The sequence below is a fragment of the Schistocerca nitens genome, chromosome 3, assembly GCF_023898315.1.
Source record: "Schistocerca nitens isolate TAMUIC-IGC-003100 chromosome 3, iqSchNite1.1, whole genome shotgun sequence".
Lineage (NCBI taxonomy): Eukaryota > Metazoa > Arthropoda > Insecta > Orthoptera > Acrididae > Schistocerca > Schistocerca nitens.
Genome location: NC_064616.1, coordinates 651896694 through 651918729, shown reverse-complemented (window position 1 = coordinate 651918729; position 22036 = coordinate 651896694). Strand labels below are relative to the sequence as shown.

At 43.8% G+C, this 22036-nt stretch overlaps 1 protein-coding gene across 7 annotated transcripts in view; it reads right to left on the bottom strand.

The window, feature by feature from the left end:
• Nucleotides 1-22036, bottom strand: part of LOC126248617 (cAMP-regulated phosphoprotein 21) — a 1051584-nt gene that overhangs the window by 519608 nt on the left and 509940 nt on the right. For all 7 annotated transcript variants that reach the window (XM_049949775.1, XM_049949778.1, XM_049949781.1 and 4 more), the window contains one exon: nt 8006-8080. The gene's annotated coding sequence lies outside the window, so the exon portion shown is untranslated. The remainder of the gene's footprint in view (nt 1-8005; nt 8081-22036) is intronic.

The following is a 22036-nucleotide window of genomic DNA, read 5'->3' as shown; positions in this document are numbered from 1 at the left end:
TTGGTAGCAGCAGGTGCTGCTATCGGCATTGCAGCGGTGAGTTGCTGCAGCGAGACCTCAAATCAACTTCGTCACATTGGACACGAGGGCCACGAGCTGCGCAATTAGGCCCATTAACATGGCATTTGAAGCTGCAGGCGCAGTCCTGGCTCTTGAACGGGGGACAGCAGCTACTTCGATACTCGACTGATGAAGGCGTCTTCTGCCTGTCGGCAGTACGTCGACCTCCGCGACTGCTGGATAAACAGCCTGGCCGAGACGATGATGTGGCAGAAGCAGGACAACGTTTTTCCACAGGCGACTGTTGCGCAGTAGCGCCATCTTCAGACGCAGCTAGAGGGGGAGAAGTCCTCCTGGAGGCTGCCCCAGCGAAGGTGACACCATGTCGCGTGGTTGCTGGTTTCTTCGGACGTGGCCTAGGAATTTGACTACGCTCACGAGCGGTAGCGCGCTTGAAAACGTTGTAGCCGCGATAGATGGCCACATTATCGCCGCCATAGACCACCTGCATCTTGGTTTCTGGGTGTAAGGACGAGTCCAGGCACGTCCAGCATGGTTATTGTCACATTTCACGCATTTCTTTGGCGTTGAATAGTGTCGTATGATGTGATTGATGCCATGGAAATGGAAACATAGCACTGGTCCCCTCTTGGACCGGCCGGCCGCGGTGGCCGTGCGGTTCTAGGCGCTCAGTCCGGAACCGCGGGACTGCTACGGTCGCAGGTTCGAATCCTGCCTCGGGCATGCATGTGTGTGATGTCCTTAGGTTAGTTAGGTTTAAGTAGTTCTAAGTTCTAGGGGACTGATGACCTCAGATGTTAAGTCCCATAGTGCTCAAAAGCCATTTGAACCCCTCTTGGATCGGAGATCTTCAGTCTGCATGGTGACGTCAGCAATACACTTTAGCTGATTCAACTTTCGGTTCCCCACTGTTTCAGAGCAAATGAGCAGGAAGAATGGCATATCTTTTCACGGTTCTGGCACCTTCATCTTCACCGGCCGAACGTCGAAATCCAGGTCGGCGAGTTCTTGGTGCAGATTATTTGTTTCCATGTTGAGTGGTAGGCCACAGACGACAGTCCTTAGCACCTTTTTGGGGAGGAGGCATGTATGTAGAAGGAATGGACTGCTGCGTGACTCAGCAATAATCTTCAGGCGTGCAGAATGTGACCCTGTACAGGTCACGCCCAGGCACCTACACGTTATATATCGCCCTTGTCCAACTACACAGAAGCTGCTGCAGTTCCTTGTATGCTTACCGGATGGGAGGACGACCGGCGAACGAGTAGCGCAGGAGAATGCAGTAATTCTTCCGGCGCGTCAACGTGTCTGTGACGCCAGATAGCAGTGACGTAGTGAGCTGTATCCTTCTGACAGTTCTGTAGGTCGGAACGAAACTGTCGACGTCAGGAGCGTCATTCAGTTTCACCATCTTGCCTTTCGGCGAGCTTCGAACGGCGCAGTTCGTGACAAGTGCCCTTCTCTTGTTACCTGGACTTTTTCTGCGAGGCTGAAGGGCGGAGGTACTCTCGTCTTCGAATTCAGGGAGTGGAACATATAGCGTTGTTGTGACAATATCCATAGCCGTGTCCACCTGTCCATTGCCGTAGCGTGAATCGTGATCAGTGGGTGGTCACGTGATTTCGCCAACGGCGCATGCGCCACCGGACGGCGATCTGCGACGCCCTCCGCGTAGCTAATCTGCGCGCGCAACTCCTCCTCGTGACTGCTCATCCAAGCGAGCCTGATGCCTCTGAGGGGCGGCGCACTACTAATTTAGTTCAAGCACCTGTCAGCGGGCTCATGCGCATGCGCAGGGATGATATCGCGTATAAGCATAACATTCTCTCGCGTCTGGCTGCTCAGAGTGTGGCTGTTTGCTGTATAACCTATGAGAAGAGGCAGTCAGATTAGCCGGAAAAAAATTTCTGGCGCTCTCAAGTTGCCAGATTCGCACATGCGCAGAGCTGTCTTCGGTAGGACAGGGGTAGATTCCACGTTCCTCGTGTTTTGTTTGTTGAGGGTTCTTCAATCTCTTGGCACCTGTTCCAGTTCCCGTGTTCGGCTAATTCATGTTTACGATTCATCATTAATGGTAAGGCAAAGTAAACATATTCCTATAAAATCACCTTCACTTGTAGAACTGCAGTTGACTGAAACATGAAACTTATTAGTGCCATTTACTCCAGATGTTTAGCAAATCGGAATCGGATTTTCTGTCGAGTGACGAGTAGTTGGATTTGTTGCTTTGTACCAGAAGACAGGAAAACGAAAATTATTTCGAGAATATGGTGTTACAGTATAGCGACACTGAATTTGTGTAACATTTTCGTGTGCGGTGTCATGTGACAGAGAAGTTAAGTGAAAAATACAGGAACTCTAGCCATTATAGTATCATCCGGGGGCAAACTGGAGGCTGCTTCCACTACAGCGCATTCTCATCTTTACATCTACATCTACATTTATACTCCGCAAGCCACCCAACAGTGTGTGGCGGAGGGCACTTTACGTGCCATTGTCATTACCTCCCTTTTCTGTTCCAGTCGCGTATGGTTCGCGGGAAGAACGACTGTCTGAAAGCCTCCGTGCGCGCTCGAATCTCTCTAATTTTACATTCGTGATCTCCTCGGGAGGTATAAGTAGCGGGAAGCAATATATTCGATACCTCATCCAGAAACGCACACTCTCGAAACCTGGACAGCAAGCTACACCGCGATGCAGAGCGCCTCTCTTGCAGAGTCTGCCACTTGAGTTTGCTTAACATCTCCGTAACGCTATCACGGTTACCAAATAACCCTGTGACGAAACGCGCCGCTCTTCTTTGGATCTTCTCTATCTCTATCTTTCTGTGGTTTGCTGACCACAAAGCGACAAGTTTTAGAGACGTGGCAAACAGATTTAGCATAACAGCTGTTGATCCACTACTACGTGCAGGTATCCAACCAGAAATGGGACGCGAAGCCTTTAAGGAGAGAAAATACCAAAGACGGGTTTCTACGTCATCATAATAACGCATGCGGAGTGATGCCTGCTTTTTTAGCTCTTGAAAGTATCTCTCTGGCAATTGCTTAAACGAACCACTTATAGGCGCTACGTACTGCGATTGCAACGCTGTCTATCAGCAGCTTTTCTATGTCTAAACTTCTGTATGAAATTCTTACAACTTACAGTATTTTTTGTATTCGTCTATCGACCTTATTTTTCGAGATATTTAACTTTGAAAGCGGGGACTCCTTCGCTGAACATCGTGTACTCAAACCATTATGACCGACTGCATTTCATGCAAAACTTCATCCCATGCTAAACATGGGATGGCACATACATTTAGGTGCAGAAGTCAAGGGATAGCTCCTAATGTCGTGTCGGACCTCCGTTTGCCCGATATAGCGCACCAACTCAACGTGACATGGACCCAAGTTGAAGGAAGTCCACGCAGAAATACTAGCCGTCCATAACTGCGGAAGTTTTTTCGAAGCAGGATTTTGTGCACGAACTGACCCCTCAATAGTGTCAGATATATGTTCGTTGGGTTGGGATCTCAGCAGCCAAATAATTCACTCGAATTGTCCAGAAAGTCCTTGAAACCAATCGTGAACAATTGTGGCCATCTGACATAACACATTGTCGTCCATAAAAATTCCGTTGTTATTTGGGAACATGAAGTCCTTGAACGGTTGCAAATAGTTTCCAGGTGTCCGAACATAACAATTCTCAGCCAATGATCGGTTCAGCTGGACCAGAGAACCCAGTCCATCCCACGCAAATACAGACCACACAATTATGGAGCCACGACCAGCTCGCAGAGTGCCTTGTTGACGACTTCGGTCCATGGCTTCGTGGGCCCTGCGCCACACTCGAACGTCGTCATCATCTCTTACCAACTAAAATCGGGACTCATCTGACCCAAGGGCACGGCTTTCCAGCTAGGGTCAACCGATGGAGTCACGAGCTCTGAAGAGGCACTGCAGGCGATATCGTGCTATTAGCAAAAGCACTCGCGTCGGCCGTCTGCTGCCGTAGCTCATTGACGCCAGATTTTGCCACACTGTCCTAAAGGATACGTTCGTCGTCCGGGGCACATTGATTTCTGCGGTTATACCACGCAGTGTAGCTTATCTGTTAGCTCTGACAACTTTACGCAAACAGCGTGCTCTCGGCCGCTAAGTGACGGCGGTCGGCCGCTGCGTCGTCCGAGGTGGAATTCTTGGTACAGTCTTGACACTGTGGATCTCGGGATAATGAATTACCTAACGATTTCCGAAATGGAATGTCCCATGCATCTAGCTCCAACTACCATTCCGGGTTCAAAGTTTTTTAATTCCCGTTTGAGGCCATATTCACTTCGGAAACCTTTCCGCATGTATCAAAAAATGGCTCAGCACTATGGGACTTCACATCTGAGCTCATCAGTCCCCTAGACTTAGAACTACTTAACCCTAACTAACCTAAGGACATCACACACATTCAAGCCCGATGCAGGATTCGAACCTGCGACCGTAGCAGCAGCGCGGTTCCGGACTGAAGCACCTAAAACCGCTCGGCCACAGCCCGCATGGATCATCTAAGCGCAAATGACATCTCTGCCAATTCATTGCCCATTTACACCTTGTGTACACGATGCTACCACCAACTGTATGTATGCATGTTGCTGTCCCATGACTTTTGCCACCGCAGTGTAATGTGAAGACGCGCACCAGCTGTTAACCTTGCTTTGTACATATCATAACGTTAAGGATGTACAAACACAAAGGCTGTATGATTATGAAATACCCATTTAATGATTTCTGAGAATTTTCCAAAGCCAAAAATTTAAAACCGTCAACTGTTTCACATCTGTATATATATTTTGCCTTGGAAGATGAAGGCTTCTAGTTTAATATTAGAATTTATTTCTAACTACTGTGATTACAAATATTTCATAAACTGCTCAATAGAAATTTGTCACCTCCCCAATGATTTTTAGAGCTTGTTGTTCTTTTCTATTGTTAACATCAGAAACCTCTTTCTGAATACTATTTTGACCATAGGAAATCGCTACGTTGAGATACTTGTGTAATGTAAAGCCGCAGTCTGTTTTCAGTTCACTTTTTAGAGCACAGTGTAACTCTAATAATAATGGCGACATTGCGACCTAGATACACTGTTCTATCTGTGAATATGTCTCGAACGCTCATTTAAAATGTAGATTCTACGAACGTTGTCACTTTCGTGCATTACGTTAAGTTGCTCGTGGAACTGGCGTACACCTCAGCGACGTCAATCGAACATTGAACCGCTACTGAAAATTTGCCTCGTAGTGGTCGCCCACTGTCATCGACACCAACCGATCGCTTCCTACAAGTTATGGCTTAGAAGTACCATGAAGAGAAAGCATCTGAACTACTTTCTGCCTTTCTTGAGGCAACTACGAAGACCGTGTCGACCCAGGCATTTCGCAACCGTTGCCACGTGATCAATATCAAATCTAGTCATCCATTACTTACAACCGTCCCCTCAGACCACTGACGACTCCAGTACTGCAGTGCTCCAAGGAGGTGGGCGCTAAAACCTGGAATGTGGTGCAGATCAATAGTGTCGTGTTCGCTTCTCTGCACGATTTGTCTGACGCATGATGATCGCCATATAAGAGAGTAGGGGTGTCCAGGTGGCAATGCACCTCTCAGACACGCAATTCCCCAGATTCAGTAGGGAAGTGAGTCAGTCATAATTTGTGTTGGTATAGAGCACTTTTATCAGACGGCTGTCGTCGCTGTCGAGGATAATTTTAAGACGTGCAGCATTCGCAGAGGATCCTTGAACCTATCGTCCAGTTCTACAGTCGACATTTCGGCGAAGGTTCCTTCTTTCAAGACGATAATTCACGAGGCAGACCACGATCACCTCATGAACATATTCGTCTTAACTCCGCCCAAACAGGCCATGAAGGCCCCAACGGTACAGACCGGTCGCCGTGTCATCCTCAGCACACAGGTGTCACCGGATGCGGATAGGGAGGGGCATGTGGTCAGCACACCGCTCTCCTGGTCGCATGTCAGTTTCCGAGACTGGAGCCGCTACATCTCAATCAAGTAGCTCCTCGGTTTGCCTCACAAGGGCTGAGTGCACCCCGCTTGCCAACAGCGCTCGCCATCCAAGTGCTAGCCCAGCCCGACAGCGCTTAACTTCGGTGATCTAACGGGAACCGATGTTACCGCTGCGGCAAGGCCGTCGGCCGAACATAGTCGTCTAGAATGAAGAAATAAACCGAAATCGATTGGCCTGCGATATTTGCCGACATGAAACCACTGAGTATGCTTGGGACTAGTTGAAACTTTCAGTGCGTCGCTATGGGCCCCCTCCATCCACAGTGGGTGTTCTGAAGCAGTGCCGCCGTCGAAGAGTGGAACATCCATAAGCTATAACATATCGACCGCATTGTGGACAGCATACCGAGGAAGAACGAAGCGTGTTAAACGGCGCAGGCCGGAGTGGCCGAGCGGTTCTAGGTGCTACAGTCTGGAACCGCGTGACCGCTGTGATCGAAGGTTCGAATGCTACCTCGGGCATGGATGTGTGTGATGTCGTTAGGTTAGTTAGGTTTAAGTAGTTCTAAGTTCTAGGGGACTGATGACCTCAGAAGATAAGTCCCATAGTGCTCAGAGCCATTTGAACCATTTGCTAAACGGCACGGGATAGAACAGCTTGGCCGCGCGGAGTGGCCGCTCGGTTACTGACTGCGTGGCCCCTCCCGCCGGAGGTTCGAGTCCTCCCTCGGGAATGGGTGTGTTTGTGTTGTTCTTATCATACGTTAGTTTAAGTTAGTTTAAGTAGCCTGTAAGTCTAGGGACCGATGACCTCTGCAGTTTGGTATCTTAAGAACTCACACACATTTGAACATTTGAGAGCAGCATGGTACTAAATATTATCCAGCAGCAGATTTTGATTTCGCAGATGTGTAAAGACGTGCTCTTTCAAGCAGACTGGGTTTGGTTATTTTTTGCTTTTATTTAACAGTAAAGTTTCTTTCAACTTCATAAGGCTTGTTATTTCATTCATTGTTCCCCTTGAATGTAAACCACGCACGTTTTCAGACACGAAGGATGTGCAAACTTTTTAAAGCAGTTTATTATTTAAAGAAATGAATGAAACGCAAGCGCGCTAGAATGTCTTAATGTAGATAATAAATTGGAGTGTCGAATTCGTATAGGATGTAGTTAAACAATGATTCAAATTACGACTGTACAGACTTAGCACAATTATTTACCGTAAATAAACCAGTAACTATAATGTTCTTTATAAAAAAAAGTGGGAAACAATTCGGTCTACTCGGCACAAAGGTAGGAATTGACATAACAATACAGAACATTAATGAAAGCGGTAGACACGCGTTACCTGAGAAAAACCTTATACTTAGTACGTAGAGAGGGGAACGTTTCAGGAAAGAACACATGCGGAAGGTAAAGTGGAGAGGAACGTGAAAAATAAATTTGTGTAGAAAAAGAATTGGCACAGAGTGAAAGACACGCCGTCTCATGAATGAAGCTTAGAAGTATTAAACGATAACATGTCCTGACAGATTAAAACTGTGCGGCGCACCAAGAGTGGAAGCCAGATCTTGGCCTTTCGCGAGCAGATTTCGCTTTCATACTGAAAGACTATCTGCCACCACATTTCCACCTCTTTCCAAATTCCGGAGTGTCTCTGCTACATATCTAGCACAGAGTGAGGCTTAGATACAACCCAAGAGTTGATCCTCAATAATTCATACGGCGAAAAAGTGGTGACAGCGCAAGACGAAGATCTGGTTTCAGCTACTGTTTCTGCGTGCAGTTTTAATCTGCTAAGAAGCTTTGTAAAAGCGGACACTCCATTGCAGAGTGAAAGATTAATTTTGGAATACATGTGTTCGTATCAAAAAAAAAAAGGAAGAAATTAACTGCACGAAAGTGAATGTTAAACAAAATACGAGCAATCATTGTGGAAAGGTATTAAAAGCATGCTTATGTGGTAGCGTGGAGCGACTCACTTGCGAGAAGGCGCTGTCGGCTGTCGGCCGTGGAGCACCAGGCGCTGGCTGCGGCGCCGCGCGGTGAGCCCCTCTCTGCACACACACACATCACCACAATCAAGCAATCTCCAACATCAAAAGGAATCTAATACACATCTGAAAACTAAATACATCTCCGAAGGTAGTTCTCTTGGATAACATTTCACTTTTTGCAAAATAATAATATAGTGAAACACTGTTCTTTTCTACGTAGTCTTTCTCCTGTAAAACAGTTGGTTTATTCGCTTGTTATACTCTCATATTGCAGTTTGGCAATTAGCTAGTTACCTTTTCATTATTGGTAAAATGTTTGAGAGGAGCTAAAACAAAACTCCCTAGAAATTAAATAATGGATTTTTTTCCGAATTTTCGTAGCCAAATGTAGAGTCGGAAACGGACAAGTAAGGTATCAAATTGACAGGATGAGGTCAAATTTAAAAAAAAAATGGTGTTAAAAAAACTTAATTAGTCATCAGAGGGAAAATTGAAATATTTCAGGAACACCTGTTGCTAGCTATGTAAATAAAGTGTCAAAAAGCTCATCTCTTCAAGGACTATCTTTTCTGCAAGTTGGTGTGATATTAACTTGCCAATAAATAATTCTGAAATGAATAAATTGAAAAAAAGGTCAAATGTTTTGTGAAATTATTTGCCTAAAATTAAGAACTAAAATAGATTAGAGAAACATTAGTATCGCCTTTGAGTGATGCTCGAAATCATGTACAGAAACTGAGGTGCTGATTGAGAATTTGAAGTTCATTGTTTAACTTAGATTACTGGAGGATATTTGTCTGGTGGCTTATCTAGACAGTGCAGCGTCTGTTACAACGTCGCCAAGGTAGCCCCTGTGGGCCGGCAACACATCTAACACAACACAGGAACGAGGTTGTCTATGACCAAGGCGTAAGCAATGGTAAACATCGGCTGTTTTGGAAACAGACATTCCGCATCAGGAAGTATTACTACACCAACATCTGATTGGCTGGCCGATACTATTTAAAAGCTAGAACCAGTACCGGACGTCTTTTCCTCTCCTCCCTCCCTTTTCTTCCCACTAATCGGTCCAGGTACCTCCCCCCCCCCCCCCGCCCCCCCCCCATCTGCCCTTGTCTGTGGTGTGTCATCTTCGTGCCGACTTTTTAGTGCAGTGTTTCCAGTGATTGTTAAGTGTTGTGCGTCTTTTCCGAAGTGTTGCGAACGAGCATCATACTGTGGCAGGGTGTGAATTTTATATCTCTTGCGAACAGAATCCGGACTGTCGCCGTGTTTTTTAATTGTCTGTCTACTATTTTCCCTGTCTGCTTCCTGTGTATTTTATTATCATCGCCCACTATTTGTTTTACATTTTAACTTTCCACAATTTTCCGCCGTTTTTTTATTGCCTGCTTTTATTGTTTCTTATCTTCTTACGTTTTAAAAATTCGGGGGAAATCGAAATCCAATAAAGGAAAAAAAAAACACTGGCTTCAGTTCACGCCGAATACCGACCTCAAGGACGTCTCCACGGAAGACTACATCTTCGCCATCGGAACAGGACTTGGAATTAAGTGTATGTGTGTTATCACGGACGCTCGTGGGAAACTTAGAAGTTATCTTTTGTTGCCTCTAGTAGGAAATTCTTACTGGCTTTGTGATTGTGTCTTTTCGTTGTTATTCAGTCATTTCCATGTAGACTCACGTAAATAAAAGTTGTGTTGCAGAAACTTTCAAACTGACAGTTCAGCAGTGTAATTTGCTGTAAATGAATTCAAGCATTATTCAAAGGTCCGTCAAATGTTTCTCTAATCTAGTTCATTTCTTACTTTTAGGCAAATTATTTCATAAAACATTTAACAGTGCTTTCCAATTTTTATTAATCGTCGTTATTAAAATTGTACTACATTATGTGATTTTAATATTTTTATCATGGCTTGATTTCAAAATATTTAATCTTTTCATGTTTTCATAATAGTTTATGAAAGTTAATGGAAAAATTCCCAGCCAAAATCTAAACGATTACGTTAGCTTAAAAATAACTTACGCATGATCTAATAGTGTTCTTTTAACACACCTTTAAATGCAATATTCTCTTTTAATATAACAAATGGGAAATACCAAAATTCCTGTCGAAGGGGCAGCTAGAAGAAACGGAAACGAATACATATCCGACAAATGAGAACAAGTAACGACTGGTCTCGAGTGTTGCCAATACGAGCTGATCCACAGCGTTAAACGGGAACCGTTGTTCTCTCCTGTGGAACACGAATACGCAACGAAATTTAGAACTACTGAGTTCTCCGTTCTCTCAATGTCAAAATTTCACTCGTCAGTTCGAGTCATCATTTCGGGACTGTAACTCGATTTTTCAAACTCTTATATCTGTTCCCACACAATTGCATCACTCATAAAGGATATTACGCCAAAATAACATTTTTGCAGTATTTCTGTGAGGAATACGCTGTGGGAATTGTGTCATAACTTGAAGGCTATTGCAGCGTAATATATTTTTTTTTATTATTCTAGACTTTGCTGATGGATGACACTGCTATAAAATCAAAATATTCTGCGTAATATCCTCTCTGGTTTCTCCGGGTGCTGCTGAAACATTGCGATGGACTTGAGATTGAAAAGTTGAAGAGCAGTCTGAATATGAAATTGTTATTGGGATCAGTGACGGTCGCTCGCTGAAAGTCAGCGAGCACTAGTGACAACGCCGGCCGAAGTGGCCGCGCGGTTCTGGCGCTGCAGTCTGGAACCGCGAGACGCTACGGTCGCAGGTTTGACTCCTGCCTCGGGCATGGATGTGTGTGATGTCCTTAGGTTAGTTAGGTTTAACTAGTTCTAAGTTCTAGGGGACTAATGACCTCAGCAGTTGAGTCCCATAGTGCTCAGAGCCATTTGAACCATTTGAACTAGTGACAACGTAGAATCGCTGCATTGCGCACCAACGTAAGGTTGAAAGTTGAAAGTGAAGGTGCTTCATCGCTGCTTGCCGCCCACGTGTAATGATGTGTTATATGCGAGTATCCTTATTGTAGGAGACTGTGAATGTGGAATGTACGGCCGGATTCTGTTGGTGATCATAATGAGAGTCGAGGGAGAGGGCAAATCCCATCCTAGCACATAGCATACTTCATTCCCAAAACTCCAATAGGGACGCCGAATCATTGTCATTAGTGCCAAATGGTCTCACTCATACGATAATGAAGAGAGAATTTCAATTTAACAGAAGACGTTGCAGCAGAGTCGGATAACGAGGAACATTACGCGCCCGCTCCTCTTCCCTTCATTGGGAAAATATTGTCAATGAAAATTTCAAAAATGGTTCAAATGGTTCTGAGCACTATGGGACTTAACATCTGTGGTCATCAGTCCCCTAGAACTTAGAACTACGTAAACCTAACTAACCTAAGGACATCACACACATCCATGCCCGAGGCAGGATTCGAACCTGCGACCGTAGCGGCCGCGCGGTTCCGGACTGCGCGCCTAGAACCGCTAGACCACCGCGGCCGGCATGAAAATTTCTTCCAACATCATGATATCACCCAGAGACCTCCGGGACAGCTTTAAAAATCGCTTTTGTTAGCGACATCGGATATGGAAGAGGCTGCTTAACGACCAGGAGAACTGCACTAAAGCTCGGTGTCTAGCTCACTATGTACATGAAAACTCAAATGGTTAAAATGGCTCTAAGCACTATGGGACTTAACATCTGAGGTCATCAGTCCCCTAGACTTAGAACTACTTACACCTAACTAACCTAATGACATCACACACAACCATGCCCGAGGCAGGATTCGAACCTGTGACCGTAGCAACAGCAACAGCGCCTAGAACAGCAGGGCCATAGCGGCCGGTGACGAAAACTCGCGAAACTAATTTTAACGAACAGTTTACTGTAGACCCATGTTTAAGCTCTAGCTCTTTTTTAACTACATTTTTAACGTATACTACTTTGGTTGATCTATCATATTTCTTGCTTTTAACAAGTCACTGTAAACAGTGCTTAAGGTCAGTGACACATTGCGGTCAAGCCCATTCAGCTGCTTGTTCTGCAGCTTTAAGCAAGGTCTGTTGACGGGTACCCTGCACCAAGGGTCATGAGTGTTTATTACAATTTTATCATGTTTTTATACTATGCGACGGTGCTAATTAAGGCAATACATTTTATTTGCATCTTTTATTAACTTCTATGGGACAAGTATGTTGTTTAATATACGGTTCTCGTATAATATGAATCAACGTTACTATTTCTAGTGTTGCTAACTTTCATTGAAGTTCTTACTCGGGGGTATGAACATTCTTTTGTAGGTCATCACGAAGATGATCATAACGATCGAAACCGGTCACTGAATAAAACAAATTGTTGCGATCATAGACATTTTTGGTTTCTTTATATTGTCAAACACTGAATCGCCGTTATTATTAGGGGACCATGTCACCCCTCATGGCCGCACAACTCTCCTATCAAGATACTATAGGCTACCACGTCTCGTGTGAAAGAGAAGAAAGGTTAAGTTTTGACTTCCCGTCGACAACTAGATCTTTAGATTCGGACCATAAGCTCGAATTCCAAGAGACGCGGAAGGAAATCGGCCATGTTGTTGTCAAAGGCACCAAACTGGCATTCGCCTAAAACAATTTTGAAAAATCAAAGAGAATCTAAATCTGGATGACCGGAGAGAAATCTAACTCATCTCCTCCCTAATGCTTGAACCAGTGTATACCCCAGTCGGTAGCGCCAAACCGATGTCACGATTGTTGACGACTTCCCAGAAAGCCGGCCGCTGTGGCCGAGCGGTTCTAGGTGCTTCATTCCGGAACCGCGCTGCTGCTACGGTCGCAGGTTCGAATCCTGCCTCGGGCATGGATGAGTTGATGTCCTTAGGCTAGTTAGGTTTAAGTAGTTCTAAGTTTAGGGGACTGATGACCTCAGGTGTTAAGTCCCATAGTGATCAGAGCCATTTGAACCATTTTTTAACTTCTCAGAATATATAAGGGACGAACAAAAAGTTTCCGTTCTAAGGCCGAGCAGTCCAGAATCAGTATGCCGGTCAGGCAAAATCGTCGTGAACATTGAGCCAATCGTCCCACCTACGCACCAGATAGAAGATACCCGTTCTGTATAACTGTGTAGCCGCCTGAAGAAGTTCGTAACTGCCTGCTGCACATCCTCATCTGACAGGATTCGTCGAAGCTTTAGGACATTTTTAAGGGGCAGGCGTGATAATCGCAATATATAAGGGACGAACAAAAAGTTTCCGTTCTAAGGCCGAGCAGTCCAGAATCAGTATGCCGGTCAGGCAAAATCGTCGTGAACATTGAGCCAATCGTCCCACCTACGCACCAGATAGAAGATACCCGTTCTGTATAACTGTGTAGCCGCCTGAAGAAGTTCGTAACTGCCTGCTGCACATCCTCATCTGACAGGATTCGTCGAAGCTTTAGGACATTTTTTAAGGGGCAGGCGTGATAATCGCATAGAGAGAGATCAAGATTATATGGCGGATGCACGAGTGTCTCCCACTTGAGGCATAACTTCTACGTTACGATATTTGCGATATGGGGACGTACATTGTCACGAAGCAGCAGCACCCCTTGTCGCACCATTTCACAACGTTGGTTTTCGACAGACATGCTGCCGCATACACATTCTTCATTCTCCGACGGGCATCTACCGGTGTTTGTGCTTCGGCAGCGAAGAAAATAATAGCAGCCCTTTGGTCTTATTTCGAGGCATTTGGCAAAAACGTCGCAACAGTTCACGTTCCAGTATTTATCGTACTCACGTCGGAAAGCACGACTGCCACACTAATTCCTTGCCTACATGTCGGTGCTAATACGCACGGATCGGAGTCACGTCAAGATGCAAATGTAGCAACGCCCTCAAACGGAAACTTTTTGATCGCCCCTTATAATTTCAATTGCTTCTTCACTAATGATATCCTGAAAAGTGGAGCTCTAGAACATTATTTTAGTGCAACTGTGATAGAGGTGCTCGTATTTCCCAATGACAACTCGTACCTCGACGGCATGTACTGGCGCTATATAACAATAACGAATGCAATCGTAGATATCCTTAGAAAGGCACTGCTATGTAACTTCACAGATACCATTGTTGAATAACAGAGCATCAGGAAATAGAACAATGATCAACGGATTTACTAATTATGCGTAAACGCTATAGTAGTTGGAACACATGTTTAAATTTGTCGTAGCGAAAATTAATACACAAAGGTGCCACTCCTGGCAGCAACAGTGGCTATAACCCAGTTAGGCATCGAGCCGAACTGAAATGGAGAATAAACGTCATTGGATACCTCCTAATACCGTGTCGGACTATCTTTTGCCTGGCGTAGTGCAGGAACTGGACGTGTCATGAACTCAACATGTCGTCGGAAGCCCCTGCAGAAATACTGAACAGTGCTGCCTCTACAGTCGGCCATAACTGCGAAAGTGTTGCCGGTGCAGGATTTTCTGCACTAACTGACCTATCGATCATGTAGCGTAAATGTTCGATGCGATTCATGTTGGGCGATCTGAGTGGCCAAATCATTTACTCGACTTGTCCAGAATGTTCTTCAAACCAACTGCAAACAACTGTCGCCCACTGACATGGCGCATTGTCACCCATAACAGTTCCATCGTTGTAAGGGAACACGAAGTCCGTGAGTGGCTGCAAATTGTCTCCAAGTAGCCGAACATAACCACGTCCAGTCAACGGTCGGTTCAATCGGACCAGAGGACTCAGTCCAGTCTATGTAAGCACAACCCGCATCATTACGGAGTTCGCACAGCGCCTCGTTGACAACTCGGGTCCTTGGCTTCGTGGGACCTGCGTCACACTCGAACCCAGCCATCAGCTCTTACCAAATGAAATCGAGAATTATCTGACCAAGCCACGGTTTTCCGGTCGTCTAGCGTCTAACCGATATGGCCCAGGAGAGGCACTGCGGGCAATGTCGTGCTGTTAGCAAAGGCACTCGTGTCGGTCGCCTGCTGTCATAGCCCATTAACGGCAAATTTCACCGCACTGTCCTAACAGATACGTTCTTCGTACGTCCCACATTGATTTCTTCTGTTATTTCAAGCAGTGTTGCTTGTTTGTTAGCACTGACAACTGTAAGAAAATGTCGATGATTTCGGTCGTTAAGTGAAGGCCGTTGGCCATTGCGTTGCTCGTGGTGAGAGGTAACGCCTGAAATTTGGTATTCTCGGCACACTCTTGGAACTGTGGATCTCGGAATATTGAATTTCCTAACGCTTTCATAAATGGAATGTGACATGCGTCTAGCTCCAGCTACCATTCCGCGTTCAAAGTCTCTTAATTCCTGTCGTGCGGCCATAATCGCGTGGGAAACCTGTTCACACGAATCAACTGAGTACAAATTACAGTTGCGTCAATGTACTGTCCTCTTATACCTTGTGTACGCGATACTACCGCCGTCTGTATATGGCATATCACTATCCCATGACTTATGTTACCTCAGTGTATAGTTCACTAGGTCGTGCAAGATGGTACAGCCACGTGACATATCCTGAGTCAGGAAACGGATTGGTTTGCAGCAACTGTGACGTCTGCAGCAGCACTGACCGACCCATCAATTAACATTAATAAGAGATGTGTCCGCCGTTCGCCCTTACGAGAACATGATCTCTGTGGGGCACACTTCAGCTGAGGTGTCTGAATGTCTGAGGAGGAATGGCAGCAAAGTCTTCCGCAACAGCCGAAAGAAAGAAGGAAGATTAAGGTTTAACGCCAGTTGACATGGAGGTCACTAACGACGGAGCACAAGCTCGGATTGTTTTAAGGATGGGGAAGGAAATCGGCCATGCTGTTTCAAAGGAAATATCCCGGAATTTGCGTGGAGCGATTTAGAGAAATCGTGGAAAAACTAGATCTGGATGATACGACGCGGATTTGAACCATCATCCTCTCGGATACGAATCTAGTTTGATAACCTCTGCGCCACCTCTCTTGGTTTTAAAAGCCGAAACCAGGGAAGGTAGTGAGTAATGTTGGACGCTTGCGTCTGAAGTGAAGTCGGCATTTAACTCGTCCCAGAGGTGCTACACTGGATTCAAATCGTGGTTCTAGGCAGGCCAGTCCATTTTAGAAATGTTATTGTTCACATACTACTGCCTCACAGAAGGTGCTTTATAACAGGGTGCATTTCATGCTGCATGCTGATACGAGAAGCCATTGTTTCCGAACGGTTCCTCTCCTGTAGGCTGTAAAATACGTAAATTCGATGCGTCATCGGCTAACTGATACCCTCGTTGTGGCTCGCTGAAAAATCTCTAAATTACGGTTTCCTGGCAGTACCTTGGTTGCTATGCAACTTCATTCGTTACACAGTCACTCATTTTTGACACTACACCTCATGTTTCTAATGATTTCATAATCACTTTCATCAAGCTCATTATGCATGTGGAAGGTACTTTGCTACGATGGTTTTACTGAAACCTGTGTTTACCTGCAATAGGGCTCTCGTATGCTTTTATGCTAAATTAGAGTTGCACTCTACCGAAAATACGGTTCGTTATTTGTGGTATACAAGATAAATATCGTAGTAAATGGTAGATTCTCCGTTAGTACTGGTAGCATTTGTAGAGAACGAAACATATTTAATGTGTAAGAGAGAAACTGGGAGTCGACGACTTCTCTTTGTTTGTTTGTTTGGTTGGTTGGTTGTTTTGCACCTAATTACAACCGCACATCATTCATTGATAGTCCATTGTGTATTTTATATCCTTAAGAATATAAGTTGCTATTCATAAGTAACAAAAAATAGTTGATCGTGCAACTTTTATGTAACCAATGCAGTTACTTCTGATGCAAGTACAGTTTAGACGCATAAACATTAAAAAATCTGTATATTTATTGTTGTTTTTTGTACTCGATAGAACATTCTTCATCATGACCAAACGTAAGACTTTCCTGTTATTATTTTATTGATAAATGTAAAAGTGGTTTATGAATAACAGAAATATGTTTAGTATAAATTCGACGAAGTATTGAAGCGATGTTTGATACATTTTTTGTTTTGCGATTTTTTATTTTGCCTCTTTTTGAGGGTACTGCGCGTTCCAGCAATAGATGATAAACATGTATTTTTTTTGTTTTTACTACGACATCCCCCTGTTTCACGTTACAAATAAACAATTTGGAATAAAACCTAAATTAAACATCGACAGTTCCAATTTTGATATAAATACTGTTCATTTTTAAGTAACAGACCAGAGGATAACTACGTAGAACAAAACTGTTCCATGTCCACAGCTCGTGGTGTTGTGGCTAGCGTTGCTACCTCTGGAACACAGGGTCCCGGGTTCGATTCCCGGGCGGGTTGGGGATTTTCTCTGCCCGGGGAGTGGAGGTTTGTGTTGTCCTCATAATTTCCTCATCATCATCATTCGTGACAGTGGTTGGACTGGACTGAGTACAAAAATAGGGCTGTGTAAAAATTTGGGGTTTGTACGGGCGTTGATGACCCCGCAGTTGTGCGCTCCACAAACCAAACATCAAAAATGTTCCATAGGTTACGTGATCATTTATATATCCTCAGTTTCTAAACGGTTCATCGCTTCCGTTTTCTAGGGGAATCTAGTAACACACTAATCACTTATGTAAACAAGCCGATCCATATGAGATAGCACTCGATAGGTGTGCAATATAGCTAACGCACAGATCACGCAGTTACGACCTTAATTGACCAAAGCTACCAGGAAAACTACCGTAGCCTACGCTTACTTACGACAGTCTACAGCAGCCTATAGTAGTTTCACAACTCTATGATAAGTTTAACAGCTCAGTCGTTAGTCACTTTTTTCGCTGGTGAAATGTCCTGGGTAGTTCAGCAGAAAGCAAAAAGTATTGTATGTTGCCGGAGAAGGAGATTAGTGTTTAACGTCCCGTCGACAGTGAGGTCATTAGAGACGGAGCATAAGCTCGGATTAGGGAAAGATGGAGAAGGAAAATGGCTGTACCCTTGCGAAGGAACTAGGCCGGGATTTGTCTTAAGAGATTTAGGGAAATCACGGAAAACCTAAATCGGGATGGCCGAACGATTGTGTTCTTCAGTACAAGGATAGCGTTGATTCAGCTCTCAAAGTAAAAGTATTCTGTGTAATTGAATCTCTTCACGACCCAGATACACTGCAACCTACAGTCACTTCAAACCTGTATACTGTACTCAAGCCTCGGTCTCCCTCTAAAATTGTCCCTCCATTACCAAACTGACGATTCCCTGATGTTTCTGGATGTGGGCTATCAACTGACCCCTTCTATTAGTCAATTTGTACCATAAATTTGCTTCCTACCCAATTCTATGTAATGCCTCTTCATTAGATATGTGACCTATCCATTCCATCTTCATCTTCAGCATTCTCCTGTAACTCCACAGTTCAAATGGTTCAAATGGCTCTGAGCACTATGGGACTTAACATCTGTGGTCATCAGTCCCCTAGAACTTAGAACTACTTAAACCTAACTAACCTAAGGACATCACACACATCCATGCACGAGGCAGGGTTCGAACCTGCGACCGTAGCAGTCTCGCGGTTCCGGACTGAGCGCCTAGAACCGATAGAAAACCGCGGCCGGCCACACAGTTCAAATGCTTCAATTGTCTTCTGATCTGCACTGCTTATCTTTCACGTTTCACTTCGATACAAAGCTACACTCCAAACAAAGCATGGGGAAAAGTCAAGAAGAAAGTAAAAGTTACGTAACAATAATTCCAAGCAGCATCAAATCAACTTACGATAATGTTAGAAGTTCGTTACACTGTTTCTCCCGTATATTGCCGCTGATTTTTAACCCCTTAAGTCCGTGCGTCGCGAATTCGTATCATGTCAAAGCGACTGTAATAAATGGAAGGTTCCTTTTTTTTTGAGTGACAGTGACGGTAGGTACAGATCCTACACGAAGCTACCAACAACTCTTACGTGTGATTCCGTCCCATGAGTGTTTTGAGTTATCCTCAAGTGACTTACTGTTCACGCCTTTGTTCACGGGACCCACTCGAGAAGTTGGTTCAATAATTGCAGCTAGACACAGAGGCAAGCTCACTTCTGAAAATTATTTGTTCGTTCTATAAATCACATTTTGATGTAACAAATTAGTCGCAGGTGCAAGTTAATTCGAAAATATTATTTGTATATAATGTGCATCATTAGGCTTTTGTGTACATTTGTCGGCGCTTGCAAGAGATGAAATCAAGAGAGGTAAAATCAAATATTTACTTCAATTTAAAGGACCAGAACACTTCAGTGACAGATTTTGTTTGTTATTTACGTATGTATATACTTAAATTTATTACAAGTTTCGAATAATTCATATGAACATCCGACATCAGCACTGTTTTGACTGATTACATTTCACTTCTATCGCGATGTGGAAATTCTAATGAGCTGTTAGTACACTGAAGCTTTTATTTTATATGCGATAGATCCCCGAGGTTTTATGCTCCACTGTATGCAAATGGAGATTTCAAGGCTCATGTACTATCTGCGAAGAGGGACTGTGACAGTTTTAAAATCCTCGAAACAAACAAAATAATCTACCAAAATTCAAATCTACAATAACAGAGCCACTCTGCAAGATGGGGAAAGGTGCGACAGATGAAAAGAGCGATAGGTCTCTAGGCAGTATAAAGGCAGAACTAATATACAAGAAGCATGAAATTCCAGCAAAACCGGTTCCACTTAAGTCCGCCCGATGTGATGCAGTTGGTCATTGGCCTTAGGTTAGCGACATAAGATCAAATTGTAGAGGGCAGACAGTATTCATGTCTAGTAAATGTAACGCTCATCTGCATCTACAGAACAGAATAAACCGTTTCCGAAAATTTCACGAGTGATAAGCCTATATTATATTACAAATAATTACTTAAAATGTATGCCACCATGTATTTTTTTTTATTTTTAATCATATAACTACTGTCAATGTATCATCGAAATGTTCAATAAAAATCTTTTACTAAATAGTGTGCTGTCAATGTTCAGTTTCTCAAATGCTTGTTGTTGGAAATATGCGACGTACATAATTATATTGTTAAGTATAACATATCTTAGATTGTTCCTTATGTATCCTATAACACTTCATTACTGGTTAAAATGTGATTTTTTTAAAAAAAATTATTTCAATTAGAAATTTATTCAGATATTAAGGGTTTAACACAGCTTATCAGAACAGTTTCGAAAAGACGAAATTTGCGACAAGACACTTCTGTGGCTTATTCGTCGGAATTTACACATGTTTGATACATAATTTACCCTATTAACGCACTTCATACATGAATATCTTCCTTTCTGATTCAGGCATACCCGATTTGAACACTGAGTTAGTTTGTGCAGTGACCAAGGCATTCGACTTATATTCGAAACGAGCTAGGTTCAGATACCCTTTGGCCATGAAGATGTAGCCAACGAAGATGAGAAAGAAATTAGAACGGAAATCTCTGTGTACTCTGAACGGAATCGAGAGGAGCCAGTGGGAAGTAGAAGCTTTGAATGGATTACGAGGTGTACTCGAATGATTTAATTTGAAAATCACTACTTGCAAAAAGTCAGGTGTTTGGGTGTCGAGTACACATTTGGCATTATACTCGTAATCTGTCACTAATACTCAATAAAAGGCATTATTGTGACAGAGCTGATCGGCAGCTATTCACCCACATTAGAAATAGTGTTGTACCGGATGTGATCATTTCTACGCGCAACCGAATTCCAGGCTGCCGTTGTGTTCTTCCGCTGTCAGCTTGGAAAGGCGCAAGCATGACGTCATCCACATAGAACGGCTATGACGTAACTGTGGTACCAACAGCTATCGACCTAGCGATATTGTTCATTTTGAGTCGCGTGCACAGCGGGAATTTCAACCGTCTGCGGTTTGCTTTCTGCTGACGCAATGCAAGCCACTCTAGTTATTGGCATCAGCGCATCTCCCGGGCCAGAACCGCAGTCAGACCCCTTCGTCAAACGTGGTGAACTAGTGGGGAGGTACGAAATGTCTCCTATATTTTTATGACCTCTACGAGAGGAACTTAATATTATTTTATGAACAAGGATTTCAAATGTTCCCACATTTAAGGTGAATAAATTAATACAGTTTCTTAGAAAGTATATTTCGAGAAAATAACTCTAGGGAATTCTCGACTAATAGTTGAAACGTGCTTTTCTAGGAAAATATGAAGTAAATTACATGATAACAGTGTTAACAAAATAAATTTAAGTATTTACTACACAACTATTTTCTTTGTTTGAGAGACAGAAAAGTATCTCACGCTTATTTATAATTATGAGCTGCTAGTTGTTACCAGGGTAAAAGTAATGGACTCGAACAAAAAATCTTCGTGTCGTAACTCACTGCTTGAAGGAAAAACACGTCGAAATAATATTGAAGGAGGAAAAGACAGGCGTCGTTCTTCATAAAATCTTCTTACTTTTTTATAGTCTTATCACAGGTGACATATGCATGAACACCAATGCACAGTGACATACAATGATAGAAGAAAAGAGTAAATACTATTTTTTCAGAAGCATAATTAACAGGTCTCCCCAAGAACCACGGACTTTATGAAGGTGGTGACTAGCGTGCCTCAACGATGAAAGTAGCCGTACCGTAGGTACTATCTAAACGAAGGGGTATCTGTGGAGAAGACAGACAAACATGTGGTTGCTGAAGAGGAGCACCAGCCTTTTCAGTAGTTGCACGGGCAACAGTCTGTGTTATTAACTGATGTAGACTTGTACCATCACCGATCAAGGCCTTGTTGCGTCGGTACTGAGTAGGCTGGGAGCAAGGTAAAACTACACCCGTTAGCCTTCCCGAGGTCATGCTGCTATACTGTATGTTAAATTATAATGTTATCCTCTTCGGTAAAAGCGGAAATGTATGGGTTAAACTTAGAAGTACTGAGAATTAGTGAAATTCGGTGGCAGGAGGAGCAGGGCTTTTGGTCAGATGAGTATAGGGTTATAAATACAAAAGCAAATAGGGGTAATGCAGAAGTAAGTCTAATA